Raw genomic sequence first — 19,872 nt, forward strand, 5'->3', positions numbered from 1 at the left:
AAGCCATCAAGGTCCATTTATTGACTGAATTCTCTGGCAATCAGTCAGGTAGATAGGCACAGAATGAAAATTTGACTTAGACACTGTCTTTATCATAATGCGGATTTGTTTCAAACTAGGCAAAATGAAAACTGATAATTAAATTGTTAAAAAATATTTTTAAAAATAATCAAATAAATAGAGACAATAGGGAAATCTCATTTCCCCGAGATATTTACACCAGATGAACCATTTTGATTGCAAGGCAAACTGGTGCAGGACTCCATCTTAGCTTCCTTTTTCCTTGTTATTACATGCCAAAACTCAAACTAATTCTCTATTGTGCACAGATTTCATCCCCTAGCTACCTGCAGCTGTTGACTGTGACTGTACAAACCTGAGGCTGCTGGCTGCAGCAATTTGTTTGTTGTGTGGCCACGGTGAGTAGTGGCTGCTCAGGCTCCCATCCCACTCAGAGTGCTCCAGTGATAAGACAGCTGCCAAATAACCTCCTGTGTACTTTGGACAGAAAGAAACCTCAGTCTGAAAGTTTTTCTCCATGCCTCGTTTTTGTTTATCTTGTCACTACAGCAACAGGGAGTTGTATTTTTGTTGTTCTATTATATGTTATTTTTTTCTGCTGATGACTTTGAACTTGTAAATTTTTCATTTCAAACTGGTTTAATAGACACAACTCCCTCTTTCATTGAAAATAAATCAGAATTCTCCTGACATTAAAACCCAACAATTTTATGTGGGTTAAGGATAAAAAAAAGCCATCTCAGGTCTGCTGACTTTTTCTCAGACACAACATTCTTAAAGACACCTCTTGCCAGGAATGAAAAAATAATCAGTTTTTAAAATATTTTTAGGCAGAGCAAATAGCTAGTCTTCAGCCTATCCTTTTTCCAAGGTTAGCAGACTGTGTTTCCCGAAATGATAGTTTACTCTTAACAAGTTTAGAAGTTCCTCACTAGCCAATGTAATGTGTGTCATTACATTGGGGGTTGTGGTGGTATTACCCTCGCTGATTTATAAAAAACTCTGTTACTCCAGATCTATGGAAATGAGAACCCTGCTTTGCTAGAGGCCCTGCTTTGTATGAAAGTCTAGATGATGAAAAACAATTCTCCTCAGTTACTGTAGTGAGAACATTTATTTACATATAAAACACAAACATGCAACTGAAATACACTGACAGAAAAATGAGCATTTAAGTGCCAGGCTACAGACTGTCAAATCAAAGCAAAAGTAGAATTGGGTAGATAAACTAAACCAAATTAACAACATCAAAGCTTTCTGTGGGCTGCAGCCAAAAGCTCTGTATTTGAAAAAAACACTTGAAATCAATACAAATATCATGCTGCAAGGGTGAAAGCATCATGGGGGCGTCTCGTTTCTTCTGGCCTTCCCTCACAGTGCTCTGCTCTGTGGGTGAAGAGCTATGAAGTATAAGAGCATGTGCTCCAGCTGGAAGTGAGGGGGCTGCACAAAGGGCAAGGCTGTTTCAGTCTGGTGTTTCAGTTGCACTATTGTACAAAGGACAATCCTGCTTTGCACAGGGAAACATCAGGTGACAATCTCAAAAATTGCCACTGCATTAGTCTGAATCAGGTTCTCTTCTAATATCTGCACACTGATTTCTGTAATTGACAACAGTAGCCCCTTATTTTCTTCCTTTTTAGAAGGATGCAAACCGTATGGTAGTGAGGGGGATATAGTCAGGATATTTAGCATCAGTTTTCAGCGTATCAGCACAGCAGCACTGAAATACATCTGCAATTTCATATGAAAGCTATAAAAACAAACAAGGCATTGTTAGTAGCCCCTGCTTGTGGAAGGCTTTTATACTTTAAGCAATTTCATTCCTGTTAAACAGAATGTGCATGTCACAGATTTGATAATTTATCCTATAATTTAATTCCTGTAACACTGCCAAGCTAATAAAAACATATTGCTGGCCTTGCAAATTATAAAGAAGCTATTAGTGACCAGTATCTGATGCTGATGTAGTGTTGCTGTGGGAAGACCTGATATTGGAGATTTAAGTTAATACATCTGTAATTCAAGTTCTTTTTAACAAGATAATTACAGTGTTACTGCCAACATGTAATGGTTAAATATGGAGCTATTGCTAGCTCTGTATTTCACACTTCATTGTAGCAGCTGTTCCAAAAATAGACAATTAGACTAAGGCTGAATATTTGTTCATGTAATGAACAAAATGTAATGAATGTTGTAGTTTATGGTAAGTTTCACATATTTCGTGGAACTTAGACATAATACTTTCAAGCTCATTGTGGCTTCATGAATTATTCTTTAAAAAAATCAGGGTTTATGAGGTAGTTAACAAGAGGTCTACAGAGTACAGCGCTGTAGGGTACAGTTGTCCTTCCCACCAAAACGCTTGATACATTTGGAAGAGAAGCACAACTTCTGCTGAGCCTTTTTGTTCAGAGCACTGACAATGTAAACACCACACCACAACGACCCTGTGAGAACATCTTCCCATCCTGCACAGGAGAGGAGTAAAAAAGCAGCTCCTCAATTCGGAGTGGGTTAATGCCATGCATGCAAGACAATCAGAAGCTCAGCAAGGGGACAATGTTGGAATGCCGTGGTGAAACAGACTGAACCCACAGTGGCTGCTGCCCTTCAGATTAAAGACGTTTCTCCAGGGAAGCTTGGCTCAGGGTTTAATTTACACTTGTGAACACTGGCTACCTGTATGAAAATGGGTAAAAATCTTCCAATGAATGGGGTTAATTTTCATGTCAAATGAAGACAGAATTATAAGCATGTGGTCTCTTCTCTCTTTGTAAATGCTAATGTTGATTTATTGGGAGAAACAGAATGACAGGAGAACATTTTTCCCCTGTTTTTACCATACATTTCCCCTTAGTAAAACCTGTTATTTAGTAAAAATGTAATGTATTTTCCAGACTGTTTAGTCTGTGTGGTAAAGTAAAAGCTTTTTGTTTTTTTCAAATATTGGTTCTTTATAACCTTTATCTCCCTTTGTGAGAGCATCAGGGACTGCTTTCGAAAACAATAATCTTCCACAGCCTTGTGGCATAACCTTTGAATGAAGAGGTGTGTTTGAGAAGAATTGGGGCTGGTATTCAGCATAGGCTGCAGAAAGAGTAGAAAATTTTGATAGGCCCAAAGGCATGGTTAAATTCTCTCTGAATAGTAGAAACATAATGTAATATAAAATTCTATATATTTTCTGCCACTGTCAGCTAAATTCAGAAGCTATACACAGGATAAATGGATGGATTATCCTGTCACAACTGTAAGCAGACTCTCTGTGTCCTGTTTTATGTATGACAAACTTCAGAATGGGGGTTTATGAAGTATCCTCAGCTTTTTGGCATAATGAAATAGGAACTTTGGGACTTTGATCTTAATTTTTCAAATTTCTATCTTATTGCTTTGGGTATTGCCAGTGTAGTGTCAGCATTTCTACATTGTGTATCTACACTGTGAAGTACTAAGTTACAGCCTCTCTCTCCTTCTTTAATATCTCACAATCTCCAAGCAAGGTACAAACTGTTCCATAACAACTCTTAAACACTTTGGCAAAGAAGGGAAATACACAGCACCTCTCTTCAACAACTGGAAAAACATTGAGTCAAAGTGAATCATTCATTCCCCACTGAGCATGAGGCAAGACAAACACCTGTCCACTGCAAATACCCAAACCAGCTTGATAGAAACCTCCCTTTTCTGTGAGTAGAGCAGGACTGTTACCAGCAATACAGCAGCAACAGACTGTGGTAAAATACGCTCCAGCAGCCTCTTCTCTTCCCGGCCTTCGTTGCCGTTGTCATGAAAAAAGACAGCAAACACAGGCAACCTCTCTTCTTCAGCTGCTGTAAGAGGAGAAATCTTACTTCTCTATCAGTGGTTAGACCACCTATTTAATCTTCCAGAATGCTGTGAGACTTCTACAGGTAGCTGTCTCCCTACTGATGGTGTGGGAACCTATCCAATGAGGAAGGTTTTAAGTAAAGACGAAAAAATTATTTTAAACTTTTGGCTATGGCATCTGTGTGACTGGTGGACATGCCAGCACCCATTACTGGCAGCACCAGCAAGAGGTTAAAAAGGGTCTTGAATTCAGTGTAGGGTCTAAAATAAAGGCTCTCTTCTGATGTGCTTCTGCCATCAGCCCATATGTGAAGATTTTTCATTTTCTGTTCCTCCAGCCATAAGAACATGAGTCACATGAATGAAGAAGGTGTTTTGTTAGCAATAGAGGTATTCTTTTGCTCTTTCATCAGCACTCTGTTACTATACCATTGCTTTGGAGGAATATTTCCCTTTGAGGTAGGAATTGACTAGCCATCAGAATTACAGCAAAAGGGAATGGAGAGTTGAAACTGCTGTCTGAGAAATTGCACAGCAGTTATGCTTTGTCTGCAGTATAGTTTTACATTGCAGAAAGTCTACCTAAGACGAGCTTTACTCAGTAACGTGTCAGTGTCAGTAGTCACAAAACTGTTAGTATTGCTACTTTAAATCCATTTAAAGCTGGTTTGTGCACTTCTAAATTGCATTGGAATTTTCAGTGGCCCTCAAAATCTGTATTTGGATCCTGCCAATAGCACCTGCCAATCAGTACATATTCTTCAAAGATGGCAAGTCAGTGTGTTCCTGGGGAAGAAAGGAGAAAGTTTGGGGGAAAAAAAGTGGGACGTGGGGAACATGTAGCTACATGTTGCTTAGGATGGGGAAGGGTCAGTGATAACTTTGTGTGTTATGGGGTGGGAAGGGTTTAGGAGCTCTCCTGGGACAGGAAAATAGATGTATGGGGGGTTGACCTTGACTAGATGCCACGTGCCCATCAAAGTCGCTCTTATCAGATGAGTGGGGGAAAGAAGACACAACAAAAGGTTTATGGGTCAAGATAAGAATAAGGAGAGATCACTCCCACTTACTGTCACAGGCAAAACAGACTTGACTGGGGGAAATTAGTTGAATTCATTACCAATCAAATCAGAGCAGGATAATGGGAAATAAAAACTAAATCTTAAAATTCCTTTTCCTCCACCTCTCCCTTCTTCCCCAGTTTTACTCCTAAACTGTTTAACTCCTTCTTCCTAGTGGAGCAGGAGGATGTGGGGGCTGTGCTCAGTTCATCACACGTCTCTGATATTCCTTCGACCTCAGTGGGAGCCCACTCCTGCTGACAGGAGTTGTCTGAACAGGACAGGACTGGCAGAAATTTTCTGGCAGAAATTTTTCTGACAGATTGTCAGAAGAAGAAACCAAGCTCAGGCAGGATCATCAAGCTGCAGAAGACCTGCACCACCCTCTAGACTTGCTGCTCCTGCCAGCGTCACAGGAAAAGTCCCTCTTCTTCCAACCTTCCGCCAGCTTCCATGGCAGACAGGCAGGCTGGGTTGGGGAGGGTAAGATCAACTTTGGGCAGGTGGGGTTTAACAAATGGTGGCTTTCTTTCTCTGTCTCAGAGCCTGTTTCTGTTCCATGACAGCTGATAGCAGGGCAAATGGCAGATAACTTCTCTCGCCAATTTGTTACCAAGATTAATTATCCAGCTTTTTTAAAAAGTTGCAGCCATTCCTGAGCAGCCTTTGAGCATTTTTCTAGATGTCTACTGTGCAACAGCCAGGATGTAGGGGGATGTTTGACTTCAGATACAGTTCTGTGGCCAGCCAAAGGAGGCCAGTATGCAATGTGCTCAGGGGCACCTGCTCTGCTGACAGTGAATCCCAGAGAAGATACTGGGATTTGCGTCTGACCTGGAATGCTGGGTATGTATTTGGTGTATGTAGCTTTCCAAGAAAGATGAAGAAATGTTGCAAGGAACCAGGACTTTCCACAAGGCTCAGATATGAGCACTCAGCTCTAATACACAGGATGATGGCTTCCAAATTCAAATGCAGCCACAACAACAATACACGGCTCACATCTCTTCAGGAGCTTCTGGTACAGGTTCAATTGGAAGAGTCTCACTGAAAGAGCAGTGCTGTTGAGTTCATAAGAATTTTAATGAAAATGAAGGCTTGTGTTTAACCTCAGTTCACTTTTTGGTCAGCTGGTAGTAAATTACATTTAATTTGTGTCATCTGATACACGGTTTAAAAGTCCAAGTTGCCTTCAAGTGATTACTTTCAGCTACCCCTTCACACTAACCTGAGTTTTCAGTTGTCTTAAAGTGTCCCAGAGTTGTGGATTGAGCTATACTTTGCAGATGGTCCCTTTGAAAGGACTTATGATTTTGGTCACACTTTTTAAAATCCTGTGCCTGCATCTGGCAAAATAGATCCTTGGACAACACAGCTAGAACTGTGTTAGTGCTTAGATTCCTCCCTACAGTGCTGGTGAAGACCAAAAGAGCTAGAGCATGCTTTTCAGACGTGGATGGTGCTTTTCTTCTACTACTCTTACCCTGTAGCAGCTATGTCCTGTTATTTCTAATTCTAAATTTATTCCTTGAGCATGTCTCTTCCACATATAGTAAAAGTAACAGAGTTTCACTCCACTATTATCTAAACTGCAAATTGTTCATGAGTTTTACCTTATATGACCTGACTTTGGTAAATTTTGACTGTATGACTTCCCTTCATAGCTACCTGGTGTTGTTTTGGAGCTCAAATCCCAGAGAGAATATTTACTTAATAATAGATGATCTATGCAGCAACATATGGGCAGGTCATTAAAAGGGGTTCACATCATCTAATTCGAACTAGCTCACTGTTTGACTTTCTGCACAGTGAACTGCGGCTTGGCTCACAACTCTGCTTCTCTGCTTCCCTGGGATCTTTAGTTCTACACCAGGCTAAAACTTTAACTGACCCGAGATGAACCATTTTCAGCAAATTCTGCCCCTCAGCCCACAAATGACTGTCCCTTCCCAAGTAACCTTGAACCTTGGCTGGCTGCCTGAGGAGCACATGAGCGTCTGTTTCCCTTCTGCGGATTCTGCAGAGCATCCTGCTTGATGTGTCTTTGACCGTGGACAAGCCTGCTGACTGCAGAGGCAGGCAGGGAGGGAGGAAAGGGACAACATGGCTTTTGAGTGCCCTGAGGAGCATGAACGGCTACCTAAGCTCTGGTGTTGATATACACTATATCTAGCCTTTCAAGCTTGAGAAAGGAAAGCTTGAGAAAAGAAAGTTTAGGGGAGCCCTTATCACCATGTTCCCATATTTAAAGAATGGCCACAAAGGAGATGGAGATTCCCTTTTTACAAGGAGTCACATAGAAAAGATGAGGAGCAATGGGTACAAGTTACTTCTAGGGTGATTCCCATTAGACACACGAGAAAATTTTTTCACAGTGAGAACAATCAACCATTGGAATAATCTCCCTAGGGAAATTGTGGATTCCTCAACCCTGAACACTTTTAAGATTCATCCAGACAAAGTGCTGGGCCATCTTATCCGGACTGTGTTTTTTGCCAAGAAAAGTTGGACCAGTTGATCCTTGAGGTCTTTGATACTTACTGCAGGCTCTTCTCAATCCTAGTTATAGGTGATTGCTTAGTGATGAGACTTATTAACAAGCAAGGAGTTAAGGAAAAGACTAATACTTTTCTGGAAATGTAATCCTGTTCTGCTAATTCAAAATTCCAGTAAATTATTTTCCTACGTATAAACAGAGTTACAAAAAAACCAGCATGTGCAGTTTCTACATGTAATAGATTCTGAACATCATGTGATTCAGAAACTGCTTCTCATAGTGTTTTCTTAATGCAGGTGGCAATGGAAAGTTCCTTTCCTCTACAGAGCACCATGTTTCTATGAGGGGATTCCTAGGCTATGATTGATATACTGTCATTATTCTTTAGAATATAAATACAGCATGCAGTTAGAGCTCAGAATACAGTATATGGTTAGCTTCTGGGATGTCCTGGCCCAGGGCTTCCCAGATGTCTGTGTTCTCTGCTGTCTTAATTCAGGCTAATGGACTCCAACGAACTGCTGCTGTATGGCTGGCTTCTATTTTACCTTTTGAGTCATGCTGAATCGATGTTGTAAAAACCCTGTCTTCAGAATTATCCCTCTAGGTTACTACTGCAATTCTAACCCAAACCTGTGTTTCAGATATGTCATTTTTAGACAGAGATTTTTTATTTTATCTTTGTAACATGTTTTGGGGTGAATAAGCAAGAGCCTTCCTCATAGAAAAAACTTGTTTCCAACACATTATGTGATAGCATCATAGCATGCTATTCTATGAAAAACACACTATTTTAAAAACACACTAAGTATTCATGCTTGAACTGGTTCAGTAGACATGTGAATCCTAAAAAGCTGTTGTTCTGCAGTCTGTGAACAAGTTGGTACAGCTTCACTCAAAACACATTGCAACTTGCTCATTACTGTATCTCAGTTCCTCAAAGCAGGAGCTTCTGGCAGGTTGAAGAGCACTGCAGTAGAGACCAGCTTACAGAGTAGTCAGCGCTCACCTGAACAGTTCCAGGTTATCTGTGCATGCATGGACTCTCACAGGTTTGGGCAGAATCCCTTTGCCAACTGACTCAGCCAATTGTGAAATTTTCAGTTCCTCATTCAAAGAACCTTTGAGATGTTCTCTGCTTCATCTAGGAAGTAAGAAATTCCAGGCTCACTTCTAGGACTAGGCAAAGCTCAGACAAGTCCAGAGTCCAAAACAAAACTCCAAAGGGCAGATGTATGAGAGTTTTGCTCAAAAGAGCCAACTTTGGAAGCCCACGGGCTTGGAGTTAGTTAGGCAAGGGCTATACATGTATCCTGTTGCAATTTAATTTGAATATGTATGTATTTCAAAACTGAAACAAACACGACTCATTGAGACACAATTTAGCTTGAACTGACTTCAAATAACCTGTATATGTTTTTAATGCATTTTTTCCATGTCTAGAATGCTAAGATGTCAGGAGACTTATTAAACAACAAAGCCAGATGTTTCTCCTGGGTTTGTGGTGGGCGGGATAATTAGACCCAGAGATCAAACTAAGAGTCAGATTTTTGAATTTAGACTTTTCATACATTGTCTCTGCTAATGGTCCTATGCATTTTTTATTCTGCTCACAGCAGAATACATTTTTTTTTTGAAGTTCATCAAACTAACATTATAATCTAGGTAGAGTTAAGGTGGTGTGCATATTCCTTTAGTTAGCACCTGATAAAAGATGATTGCCATACACTGGAGGTAATCTGACAAACAAGGCATTAAATATGCAAGTAGCTGTACTTGTTTCAGTGGGATTAGTTAGTGCCTAAAGAGAGAAGCTGATGTGAATATATTACTGACCTATGGCTACTGTTAGCACAAACCTGAGACTGCAGGAAATGCAGAATGAGTATTTTCAGGCTGACAGTTTTCATTTTGCATGTTCACGATTAAGGGGAACATTTCTAACATAACTGGGATGGGATAAAGGATATGAACGAAGAGAGAGCTAAGTTTAATAGTGATTTATATTTTTTTCTTTTTGTATTTCCTTTTTCTCTATTCATTTCTAAGTGTGAACATCTATGGTTCAGTTACTCTGATGAGAATGGAAAAGTTTGCACTAAACTACAAACAGAGACTAATTCAACAAACCAAAGTGTATGGGTTGTTCCAATTTCTTCCAAATCCCTTAATCATCCTACTTTATGCAATAGAGATTGTAATTCTTTTCTCCCTAAGCACATGAGATAAATGAGATTGTACTAGTCAGCATATGGGTCAATGAAGAAAGCAGTATTCTTCAATATTTTTTACTGCATATGTTTAGTCTTTGAAAAAAAAGGATAAAAAAGGGATATTGTGTGGACCACTCCAGGCTGAAGACCTGGGAAGGAAAAAAAAAGGGAAGGAATATTTTCGCATTCCAATTTTTTTTGCTCTATTATTCAATAATTTCTCTAGTAAATCAGGCTAACACTGAATTTAGACTTCTGCCACTAATCTTGGGCGCAACCTTATCACAACAATGTTGTGATACTGGAAATTTTCTGAAGAGAGGTATTTAATTTCTTTAAACCTAACAGTCAGTTAAATCCAAGTCACAATCTTATTTCATCTTAATTTTCTTTTGCAGATATTAGAACATGAGTTTTAAATGACTTTTTGAAGTAAATGTTTCTGAGAAAATCGCAAGAATGTGAATGAAACTAACCAGAGATCTCAGACATCATGTTTTTAGTTATGGAAAACAGAAGTCCTGAAGAACTGGCTAGATTCCCCACTACTCCAAGGGGTAGTGGGGAATCTAGCAACATCCAGCTGTCAGCCAGTCACTAGTGGTGTTCCACTCCTCACTGCTGCGGCCAGTTCAGTTGAATATCTTTATTGATGATCTTGATGAGGGGATTGAGTGCACCCTCAGTAAACTCACAGACACAAAGCTGGGCAGAAATGTTAATCTGCTGGAGGGCAGGAAGGTTCTGCAGAGGGATCTGGACAGGCTGGATTGGTGAGCTGAGGACAGCGATAATGAACTTACACTAGACCATGTGCCAGGTCCTGCCCTTGGGCCACAACAACCCCAGGCAGTGCCACAGGCTGGGGCAGAGTGGCTGCAAAGCTGCCCACAGGAAAAGGACCTGGGGGTGCTGGTGCCAGCAGCTGAACATGAGCCAGGGTGTGCCCAGGTGGCCAAGAAGGCCAATGGCATCCTGGCCTGTGTCAGCAACAGCATGGCCAGCAGGACCAGAGCAGGGATTGTCCTGCTGCACTTGGCAGTGGTGAGGCCACACCTCAAATCCTGTGTTCAGTTCTGGGCCCCTCACTACAATAGAATGACATTGCTCTCCACAGCTTCCTGAAAGGAGGTTGTAAACAGGTGGGGATCAGTCTCTTCTGCCACGTTTCCAGTGAAAGGACAATAGAAAACAGCCTCAAGTGGTGCTGGGTTAGATAGTAGAAATTTTTTTTACTGAAAGAGTGGTTAGGCATTGGAATAAGTTGCCCAAGGAGGTGGTGAGTCACAATCTGACAAAATGCTCAAGAGGCATAGATCTTGAGGATATGGTTTAGGAGTGATTATGGTGGTGCTAGGTTGACAGCTGGACTAGAAAATTTGAAAATCTTTTTGAACTTTGATGATTCTGTGATTCTGTCTCTGGATTCTGCAAGTTAATTGTGGAAAGTAGGTTAAAGAACCATCTGTAGGGGAGGGTTCATAACCTATCTCAAGTAAAGAGAGTTGTACATGGAGTAACTACACTTCTATTCTCCAAAGTAGCCAGAGTGTTCTTAAATTTAATTCCTGTTTCCTACAGGAAAACAGATGAACTCTGGACACCCTATGGTAAACTGCGATGAGAAAAAAACACCCTGAATTTCAAACAGCTTAAGGCTGGAGAACATGCTGTCTTTAAACTATCCAGTGTACTTCAGGTGGTAAAGTAGCAAACGATATTTAAATACTAACCAGCTTTTACAAAATTACGTCAACTCATTCAGTATTTTCTTTACCTCAATGCAGCAATAAAATTCCGATTACATACTTGATAGCTTTTATTTCTTACATCGCTATGATGTAAGAAATTCCTCTTTCAAAAGCATCTTGCTGCTCTTGGACACTGCCCTAAAGTAGAAACAAAATGAAAACAAAAAGTCACAAGTGACATGTAAGATATCTCAGCACTATGTTTATTGTATTCTGGCAGGATGGCAGCAGACTAAACCAAGATCCAGCTCAGTATGATGCCATGTTTGGTGGGGGGAGAAGAGCACTGCTGTAAAGGAAGATAGCACAATCATGAAGGAGGCTGTCAGCTTTTACAGATGCATTCTCTTGTTCAAGGTAATTCTTTGTACTATTAATGTCACTAAAGGTATTTGGTGATATGAATTGATGGATTTAAAGATACAGTGGAGAAAATCTTGGTTTAAAACAACAAAAAGAGAGATAGAACTACTCTAAGGATTTTTTCTAAGTGTTCTAGTGGCAGCTAAGGCCACTAGCCTTAGCTAAGACCATTTTTGAGGAAATAATATGGTTATATTTTATACAGAATTCCTTTGTGTGTTTCCTTCTTGAAGAAACATGGGGAGGGGGGAGGAGAAGGTACAGTAAGCCCTGAATTTACTTTCTTTACTTGCCATACTCTCTAGGCAGATGAGGTGCTTTCCCTAGCAATTCTTTTTCGTGAGCTGAAATCAAATTTCTAGGTTAAAAAGTCTATTGCTTCAGTAGAGTTGATCTTACAACAACACAAAAAAGTACAGTTTATGGTTTTACATGGAAGTCACTATGATGAATTGAAGTATTTGCAGAAGAACATATTTTGACATTTGCGGAAGAACATATTTTGACATTGGAAGCCAAACTTCAAGATATTAGGCTTTATTCCAAATTGGATGAAACTCCAAGGTATTGGCAAGTAAAACCATTTAAGAAATCATCTCTTTCACATTCTTTATATCCTTCACAGCATTTTCATGTGATTTTTCCAGTCAGATCACATCTAGTGAAAGATCTGGGGAGACAGCCAGAACTCTAAAGAGGCTAAACAAAGCTGTTTGGCCAGGTAAGTTTCACCTCCAGTTTCATTTTTGTGAATTTTTATTAACTGCACTCATACGGAGCTTACTTTAAATTTACACTAGTATAACTCATTGCAGAACTTGGGTCCAAGTCCCCAGTGTGAATAAACAAAGCGATTGCCTTTTAAAGGTGAAGGACAACCAGTGAATATTATACTGCTATATGTTAATAGCTTTCTCCTTTTTCAGTTGTTTATTGCAAGCATAGGAGTTAGTACAACTATTTCAATATGTGCATCTTCCACAGAAGTTCCATTGACTCTACATCCTACTGCAGAGGTGACTTCTAAGTCTGTTGCTGCAGATGAGGACACGAGAAAATCTTAGAGTTTGAGAAAGTTCTGAACTTTTTTGAGACCTGTCTGAGGCCTAGAAGAAAAAGTGTAGAGTTTTAATTCCATTTCCATTCTAGAGGCTTAATTAATGTCATGATGACATCAGGAATGCATCAGTAATAGTGTTGGTGAGTCTGTTTATGCCGATGGGGACATAGGCAGAACCACAGGTACACCCACCCACACTTTGGACATTACTGAACCTTAGGTTTGTGAGCAGGTATCTCACTGTGGTTTACTTCTCTATAAAACAAGAATATTACGTATAAAAATGTGTTTAAAAAGAGTCAGAAATCCATTTATTGTTAGTGGCCTTATTGAGAGCGTGGCAGTCCTCAACTGCATATTACTGTGTGATTCTTCTCTTATCTTCAGTAAGCTGAACAGAGCTCTGACTGTTTTATCTTCTTTTGAGCCCAGTCAATTACTTTTCTTCCTTCTTTTTAGAGAACTATGAGCCTAGAAGTCTTCTGTCTCTAAATGCTAAATTGAATTCTACCTGCAAATAAAGAGAGGGGATAACATAAATATATGGGGCCAAAACATAAATCATGTCAGCTAGCTCATTTTTCCTCATAAGGTCTGAAATAGAAGAAACCTTTTCAGTAATGTAGACTTTAACATATTCATCCAAACTGTTAGGGAAGCATGGAATGTTTTAATTTTCCTGTTTTGCCAAAACGAGCCTATGATGTCAAGAGTGATGCTGCCTTGGAAGTACAGCATATGCTTTGCCCTTGGGTTGCTTTACCAACTCAGAGGTTACACTGTGAGAATCAGGTACGATCAGTGTTAGCAGTCTAGCCATAGAGGAGCCTTAAAGTGAGACAATTAGCCAAGAGTAGCCACATGTCCTGGCAAATACGGACAGTGACTTATTTTAGTCTGAATGAAAATGTGTGCTCTGCAATGAAGAAGTGCTTTATGTAGTTTCAGATTAGAGCATCAATATGCACTGCAAAGCCTCCTGTGCTCTAAAAAGCTAACTATGTTTGACCTATATAGATGCGCATTGCTGGATTTCAAGGTTTCTTGACATACAACCTTGAAAGAAAAAGGGAGTTTGAATTAGATCTAGTGTATATTTTAGTGCAGAAGCTTTCAGTCACTTTGAAGGCTTAAAAAAATCTTTACATTTTGAAGGTCTGGAGAACTATCAAGAACTATCCTCCAGTGGCTTTTATAATTTTTATACAGTACATTTTAAGAAGCAAAATGAAGCGTCTGGTTCTCTGTTTGCTCTTGTGAGCCTTTCTGTGTGATAACTTCTCTTCGGTGCACGTTCCTCATTCTCAGTACTACAGTGCTGGCACATTAATGTTCTGAAGGGAGGGAAGACATTCAGCAGGCAGTTCTGGAGGGAAAAGATTGATTACACCCTGATAATGCTATAATTAATTCAGAAGGTTGAAGTAATGAGAACCTGAGTACTGGTGCTAAGAAAATATGTGGGCGATACCCTCAAGAAAAACTTGTTTCATGCCTTCCTCACTCACTGACAAAGCAAGCTGAATACTCTCTTAGCCAGTAAAATGACCATCCCACTTCATCAACCTAGAGTTTGCTTTAGATACAAAGAATGTCTCAGGGCAGTTTTATTTTAAGGCCAAAAAACCTGCAGATCTAATTCTAGAGATTGTTGGTGAACTCTTTCAAAAACATGGCCTGGAAAGTGACCTAGTTCTCAAATGACATACCTCAAAAAAGTACAGGGAAGAAAACTGAGCTTGACCATTACTTCTGTGGAGTTTGACTATTCTGTTGCTATAACTTCTCTTCCACCTAGTCAATGGATTACAGTAAGAGTTATGAGATCATTGTTGAAGAGTACCATCATTCAGTTTCTCACCACCTTAGAGTTACATATTATGAATTTTCAGGTCTTGATTCCTAAAAATGTTTTCTGATGTATGACAGTGGAGATTAAGGAGTTACTGGAATGTCCCTCTGTCTGACAGGGCTGTCAGGGTGAATTTTATTACCTCCCCGCTGCGCCTTTCAGTTTGGCATCCTCATACATATTGTAAGTACAAAAATACACAAATATGAAAAGAAGACAACCAGATTTTCCAGAAAGATAATTACTCAGATAGTATCCTAGATAACAATTTATGAGTCATTGACATTATTTCAGACACCAGTAAATAAAACTAAATTTGTTGTAGAAACATGGTTAATAGGAGGGAATACTTCTGAATAAAAAATTTATATTCCTTTCAAAAAAATTATAGGTTTAAATTTTTTAAGTAAATCCTGATAATATGTAAAGAAAAACACATACAAATGACAGCAGACAATGGATCAGTTTTAACAGAGAATGGTTTGCAAAGGGGTTGGTAGGACAGAAGAGAGGACATTCCAGTTAGATGAAAAATTGGGCTGATTAGGAGAAAATTAGTTTTTATCAGAAATGATGGATGTTACAGTTGGTTTATGGCATATCCCATGGATTTGCTTTTCCAATAGCTTGGTCTATACAATGCTGGTTGTCACAACCAAAGCAAAAGATGCAACGATCTCCTGTTTGCTGATCTCATAGTCAGCATTTATTTTCTAAAGCAGTTCCAATAGCAAAAGCCTTCAACACTAAATACTAAGAAGCTGTTAGCTCACTAAAACTTCCTAAGTAAATCTGAATGTTGGGAAACATTGATATGTGTTATTAGCACTTTTTTGGTGTGTTTGCTTCTGATGCTCTTGGCAAGGCATCTCAGTGCTCAACAAACCTCATCTGAAAACACCAGCATCATAAATTCCACCATGATTATGGCTTCCCATTGTTTCTAGTGTATGTTTTTATAAGACAGTGATGAAAACATACTCATGTGTAGTAAATTCAACTATTCAAGCACTTAAGTGTAAACAAACACATTCAAGTCTTGATCTATGAGTAACTGTTTTTCTAGTTATTTTCCATAATTTTTTTCATGTGTTTTGGTATTAGAAGACACTGACTTAAAATACTGAATTTTTCCATAGCTCAAGGAGTTCAGTAGTGAAGTTTGTCTGGATTATATGTGTCCATAGCCAATATTTTGAGAGCATAAGCCTAGATAAGCAAATCATTGATCTTTCTACTGAGTCATTCAAAAGGCCTTCTCTCTGCATATACTAAGACTAGCAGCTGCTTACAACTTTAACCTATTGCTTTGCATCTTGTATTCAAAAGTCCATGTGCAAGATTTTAATTGTCAAAATTTTTTCTTTGTCTGCAGCTGAAAACTCATCAGGGTATTTGTTTACTTTTCCTTTTGCTTTTCTGTAAAATATATTTATATATTATATAAAATATATAATGTAATAATTTACATAAAATTTTATAAAAATGGAATATTATTTTAAAATTCTATTACATCATGCTGAATATTTTTATACTTTTATGTTAATACAGGTCTTCTGTACACTGATAGAAAAGCAGATCTCTCACTCAGCCTGTAAAGAGAATTTTATAAATCAGCTGGTGCTGTTCTGCCTTATGCTGTGAATAGGATATTAAATCTTTGCCTTTCCTTGAATCTTCATCAATTTATTTTATTCCTTTACACCAGACAAGCAGTCTTGTTATGGAAATGAAATCAGATCTGGGCAAAATTTATTTCACACTCATCCCAAATCCAGTGGAAAAAAATTACAGCCCATGTATTTAGGTGATTTTAACTGCAGAAATACAGGAATTTGAATGTTACTTAAGCTATCATGAGTTACTTTAAGGATAGGCTCAATAGGAAAAGGAACTGTCAGACAGGCCTTCTGAGGGACCAGTTTCTGTTCATGGGACCTTTGTTCTCAAAGCTTATCTACAAAAACACTGTAGACCAGTGGTTTTTGCTCTGGAGCATTTCCAGGATGACAAGATACTCTCAGAGATACCAAACATTGAGATCTTGTTGCTTTTTGGAGATAATCACTGAGATTGGCACTTCCTGTGACTGATCTACCTCAGGCTGGGATGACTAGGATACCGAATATGACGTTTGCTGATGACTAAACTGGGAATCTATCCAGGTAGTCAATGTCCTTTTATATGGCTAAAGTTGAGTGAGATCAACTCCACCCCTAATGAAAAGTGTTGGATTTAAGAAATCTGTCCTGCTAATGCTCAGGCACAGTAAAGCTGACCCTCAGGTAAATGGAATGTCATTGAGGAGGACTCAGCATTAATCCCTGGGTTGTAAATTGTAAATTATTACTGCTCTTAAGCCCTATATTAATGTGTGGTTATGTTGCCATATAGCCAGTGGTAAGGCAAAAACAATATGGTATTAATTCTCAGGAAAGACAGACTGGACAACAAAAAGCAAACACTAAAACAAAGAACATCTAACAGTCCCCCTAAGTACCTCAGTGCCTTCTCCATGTCACTATTCCATGAAAACTGGATCTGGAAGAGAGAGTGACATCACCAAAGGCATCATAGATCAGCCTGCATTCAGCACTGAGAAAAAGAAACTCTTTTTTGTAACTTGACAGAAAACTAGGTTTAACAGCTCTAAAAGACTGATCATGACCTTACATGAGTCTGAGGCTTTATCTGTTGAAAATTTAACTTCAAAAATTATGGGATTTAGAACCAAATGGATGCAGGTCTTGGTATTTGGGTCAACACAGGGGTTTGTTCCACTGTAGATGTGCAGATTCAAAATTTCCATTACTTTCAGTAACAAATTAAGTTCTAATGATGAACTCATTGTGAGCATCCAAATGAAAAACTATTCTTCATTCAGTCTTCTAGATAAGCATGGTGTTAAAAAAATGCTGAGATAATTCTGGACATTCATTGTGTCTTGGGACTGCTTGTCATAAAGCTTCAATACTGTCTGATAGAAAATTCAAGAGCTTCTTAATGCTGCTAGAAGAGAGTTTTAGGTTGCAGCATTTACTTTGGGGAATCTGTTGACCCCAGGTTTTCCCTTTGCAAAGGTGATCTGAATCTTGTTATTGTTAGAGTTGTTGACATCAGTCAGCCTCTGACTTACTCAGGAAGGTCAGCCTCAGCTGGACCGCATGTAGTGTCCCCTGTGTGGCTGGGGGCTGGCCTGGGGGCACACGTGTGGTGTCACTCATGCTAGCTGTGCCTGACGCTGGAAAGGTCCCCACCCTTTGCACAGGGCTGGGCACTGCTCCCACACTGCCAATAGCTGCCCGTCAGGGGTTACGGGGCTGTTGTGAGCAGAGTGGGACCTTCAAACAAAGCTTATCAGCAAAGCCTTTTCATTGAGCCACACGGTTCAGAAAGAACCCCTTTGCTCTCCCAACTCCTCAGATCCAGTCCTAGCCACAGAGTTACGGCTAAGTGGCTCAACAGTTTATGTCTAAAGTTTAAACAGGTCTAATTGAACTTTTATATGATTTTATCCACAGAATTAAGGATGACAACCCCAATATATATTTATTTAAATATATTAAATGATTTCTTTAAATCCTTTCACCTTAGGAAGGTGTGCCAGAAGTGCTTGCTGTGTAAAAATGGGATGGGCCTTTTATAGTATAAAGTGATTGTCATTTTTATTATTTTATACATTTTTAGAATGTGTGTTGTCATGTTTACTCAGCAAAATATTCTTTGCTGCTGAAAAAGCTGTTATCAGCTCTTTTGTTTTTGCTGCTTGAAAATTTTGAGTCTCATTTCCATAGCAGGGCCTGCACATCCTTGCTGCACCCAGGCTCAATCAGGGAGCATCTTTCTTGCATGTCCTCACAACTGGTTTGATAGTACGGTCAAGTAGGTCTCAGCATTCTTCAGTACTAAAACCAGCAGATCCTTCTTGCTTGATCCTATCACTGATAAGAAGAACCTCCTTGCTCATCTATCACTGATAACTTGTAAGCCAGACAAAGTTTGAGCTGCTGTATCCTTGCTTAGACAGAACAACGTGCTGCAAGTAAAGCAGTGCTGCTTGCTTTCACTGACTAGACTTAGGCTTACTCTTGTTTGTAATCAAAACATATCAGCCCTTGCCACTAGCTAGGTAGAGGGGTGTAAATATCAGAGAGACATACCAAAAGAGAACTAGTAAGTGAGATAGTTGCTTGTAACTTGTGAGCTGTTAAGTGTAAATTTCCCAGGGAGTTTTAGGATATGTCCAAGAGAGGATGTCTCAAGGGTCTTTCCGTGCAACCAGCAGCAGTGCCACATTGCTTTAACAAAGCTATTGATACCCGTTGAAGTTACTACAGGAGTTTCTACACTGAAAGGCACATTTCCCAGCAGGAATACATCAGCACAACTATATATCAGGGAGATTCAGAATGTTGCTCAGTTTCACATTGAACTTTTCATGCTCTAGCTAAAAAAGCTGATGGGCTTGTTTGTGCACAAGGACCAACCCAGCATAACAGTAACTGACAGGTGCACGAGAAAGTAACATAACAGCATGTGTTCAGGCTGTAATATGATTTAAGTTTTCTCCTTTTCAGGAGAAATTCTCCTTTACTCATTATATATCTTCTATGAAAACAAAAACATAAATAAAAGGAAATAATTAAGTGTATAACTTGCTCTATATATGTACATGTATATATATATATACATATATATATATATATGTTCATATGCATATCCAAATATATAAAAAAACTTCTTAGTAGAGTCAATAGGAATCTCTAGATGCATAATCATGGACTAAACATACGCATGCATTTGAAAAAGCACAATCTTGACATCTTATATATACCCTGTTCATATAAGGAAATCTGATTTCATTGCATTTTAGGACACTGGAACTAAACTTAATCTCAGGGTTGGGCACAAAAAATTTTTGGAAGGTATTTTTTTCAAAATTGAGGACTCAGAAAGTCCATTTAAAGGGGGGTGAAAGACATGTCTTTTTTTAATGAGATATTTAAATATAACACTTCAGGGTATGCTAAGCAACATTATCAAGACACTAGCTAAATTATTACAGATGCAGATTAACTGCTAGGTCACACAGTCTGTACTTTTCTCCTGCTAGATCTATAAGATTTTCTTATGTGCATTTACAGATATTTTCTTACCAGAATTGAAGTATTGTGTGCAGCAAGTCTTCCCTTCACACTTAAACTTGGTTTCTTTAAGTTTATT

At 39.0% G+C, this 19,872-nt stretch overlaps 1 long non-coding RNA gene across 2 annotated transcripts in view; it reads left to right on the forward strand.

The window, feature by feature from the left end:
- LOC116437971 overlaps positions 1-19,872 on the forward strand; it is a 75,028-nt gene that overhangs the window by 21,103 nt on the left and 34,053 nt on the right. Inside the window, exons 2-3 of one of the 2 annotated variants that reach the window (XR_004237549.1) lie at positions 11,595-11,731; positions 12,363-12,458. This is a non-coding gene — a long non-coding RNA (uncharacterized LOC116437971). The remainder of the gene's footprint in view (positions 1-11,594; positions 11,732-12,362; positions 12,459-19,872) is intronic. The other variant, XR_004237548.1, reaches the window with a different exon arrangement.

Source organism: Corvus moneduloides, chromosome Z, assembly GCF_009650955.1.
Source record: "Corvus moneduloides isolate bCorMon1 chromosome Z, bCorMon1.pri, whole genome shotgun sequence".
Taxonomy (NCBI): domain Eukaryota; kingdom Metazoa; phylum Chordata; class Aves; order Passeriformes; family Corvidae; genus Corvus; species Corvus moneduloides.